Source organism: Corella eumyota, chromosome 3 (assembly GCF_963082875.1).
Source record: "Corella eumyota chromosome 3, kaCorEumy4.1, whole genome shotgun sequence".
NCBI classification, from domain to species: Eukaryota; Metazoa; Chordata; class Ascidiacea; order Phlebobranchia; family Corellidae; genus Corella; species Corella eumyota.
In genome coordinates this window covers 12,904,377-12,906,876 of record NC_137492.1, presented here as the reverse complement: position 1 = coordinate 12,906,876, position 2,500 = coordinate 12,904,377, and the positions used below count along the sequence as shown (strand labels likewise).

General features: G+C 52.0%; 1 non-coding gene across 1 annotated transcript in view; it reads left to right on the top strand.

The window, feature by feature from the left end:
* Window positions 1-1,218: 1,218 nt before the first annotated feature.
* Window positions 1,219-2,500, top strand: part of LOC145747244 (small subunit ribosomal RNA) — a 1,810-nt gene continuing 528 nt past the window's right edge. The window contains exon 1 of the ribosomal RNA XR_014281984.1: window positions 1,219-2,500. This exon is cut by the window's right edge and continues 528 nt beyond it. This is a non-coding gene — a ribosomal RNA (small subunit ribosomal RNA).

Genomic DNA, 2,500 nt, shown 5'->3' with positions numbered 1-2,500 from the left:
GTTTTACTGCGACTCTGACCTCAGGTCGGAGGCCATTCGAAGAATTGTCGAGTACCGTTCGAGCTTGAATAACACAAGTCCGGCGACTTTCGAAAATCGCCCGGGCAAAGGCGCACGACATCGGCCGACGCCCGATAAACAATTTCCCGCACAGAAACGCACGTTTTGGAAAATTGTCGAAATTCGACATGTTTGCTACCTTTGTCGCGAGACCAGCCCACCGGCGCGCGCGTAAAAAACACAAGTCCGGCGACTTTCGAAAATCGCCCGGACAAAGACGCACGACATCGGCCGACGCCCGATGAACAATTTCCCGCACAGAAACGCACGTTTTGGAAAATTGTCGAAATTCGACATGTTTGCTACCTTTGTCGCGAGACCAGCCCACCGGCGCGCGCGTAAAAAACACAAGTCCGGCGACTTTCGAAAATCGCCCGGACAAAGACGCACGACATCGGCCGACGCCCGATGAACAATTTCCCGCACAGAAACGCACGTTTTGGAAAATTGTCGAAATTCGACATGTTTGCTACCTTTGTCGCGAGACCAGCCCACCGGCGCGCGCGTAAAAAACACAAGTCCGGCGACTTTCGAAAATCGCCCGGACAAAGACGCACGACATCGGCCGACGCCCGATGAACAATTTCCCGCACAGAAACGCACGTTTTGGAAAATTGTCGAAATTCGACAAGTTTGCTACCTTTGTCGCGAGACCAGCTTCCCTGTATACTATGAGGGAAGACGTCGTTGTGGCGAAATGAGCAAATTGGCGATGCGGTTGTCGGTTGAAGGTATTTGGTGACAAAACGATGTGGTGTCGTGCAGGCGATGTGCGCTTTTGGGCAGACTTGATGCTGACCCGCGAAGGCGTCGTAGCTAGCAGCGAGGCTCTGAACGTTGGACGGAAAAAATTAAGTAGCAAATACGAGTTTGTGTTTCGGCGCGCGACCACGGCCTCGGGCCGTAGTTGCGGTGGCCGGTGCGCACGCAAGTGATAGTTTTCTCGGTTCGCTTTTGTTGGGCGTTCCTGGTGTTGTATGCAAACGCAGCCCGCGCGCGGCTTCGCCCGAAAGGGCGTCTGGCCGGTGTCGACGGCGTCCAGATCGCGGCTTACGCCGGGTTTGAGGAGCTAAGCAAAAATAGTGATTGAGTAATACAGTGCGATACCGCGACGGGGAAAGCGAAAGACTCCGTTCGCGTATTTTGTCGGCCGATAGTTACCTGGTTGATCCTGCCAGTAGTCATATGCTTGTCTCAAAGATTAAGCCATGCATGTCTCAGTACGAACTTGCGTACGGTAAAACTGCGAATGGCTCATTAAATCAGTCGTGATTCATTTGATCGTAAATTTTACTTGGATAACTGTGGTAATTCTAGAGCTAATACATGCAAAAAGCGCCGACCTTGCGGGAGGCGCGCCTTTATCATATCAAAAACCTGCCGGGCTTCGGCTCGTCTTGTTGGCGACTCGGGATAACTTTGCTGATCGCACGGTCTTGCACCGGCGACGGATCATTCAAGTGTCTGCCCTATCAACTTTCGTCGGTACGGTATCTGCCTACCGAGGTTCTTACGGGTAACGGGGAATCAGGGTTCGATTCCGGAGAGGGAGCCTGAGAAACGGCTACCACATCCAAGGAAGGCAGCAGGCGCGCAAATTACCCATTCCCGACGCGGGGAGGTAGTGACGAAAAATAACGATACAGGACTCTAACGAGGCCCTGTAATTGGAATGAGTACACTGTAAAAATTTTAACGAGTATCCATTGGAGGGCAAGTCTGGTGCCAGCAGCCGCGGTAATTCCAGCTCCAAAAGTGTATATTTAAGTTGTTGCGGTTAAAAAGCTCGTAGTTGGATTTTGGGCGCAGGCGTTCGGTCCGTCGCAAGGCGTGCACTGTTCGTTCTGGCTTTACCTCCGGTTTTCCGTCGGTGCTCTTGACTGAGTGTCGGCGGCGGCCGGGACGTTTACCTTGAAAAAATTAGAGTGTTCAAAGCAGGCGCTTCGCCTGGATAGTGTTGCATGGAATAATGAAATAGGACCTCGGTTCTTTTTTGTTGGTTTTCGGAGCGCGAGGTAATGATTAAGAGGGACGGACGGGGGCATTCGTACTGTGCCGTTAGAGGTGAAATTCTTGGATCGGCGCAAGACGAACGACTGCGAAAGCATTTGCCAAGAATGTTTTCTTTAATCAAGAGCGAAAGTCAGAGGTTCGAAGACGATCAGATACCGTCCTAGTTCTGACTATAAACGATGCCAACTAGCGATCGGGGGGCGTTATTTTGACGACCTCTCCGGCAGCTTGCGGGAAACCAAAGTCTTTGGGTTCCGGGGGAAGTATGGTTGCAAAGCTGAAACTTAAAGGAATTGACGGAAGGGCACCACCAGGAGTGGAGCCTGCGGCTTAATTTGACTCAACACGGGAAATCTCACCCGGCCCGGACACAGCGAGGATTGACAGATTGAGAGCTCTTTCATGATTCTGTGGGTGGTGGTGCATG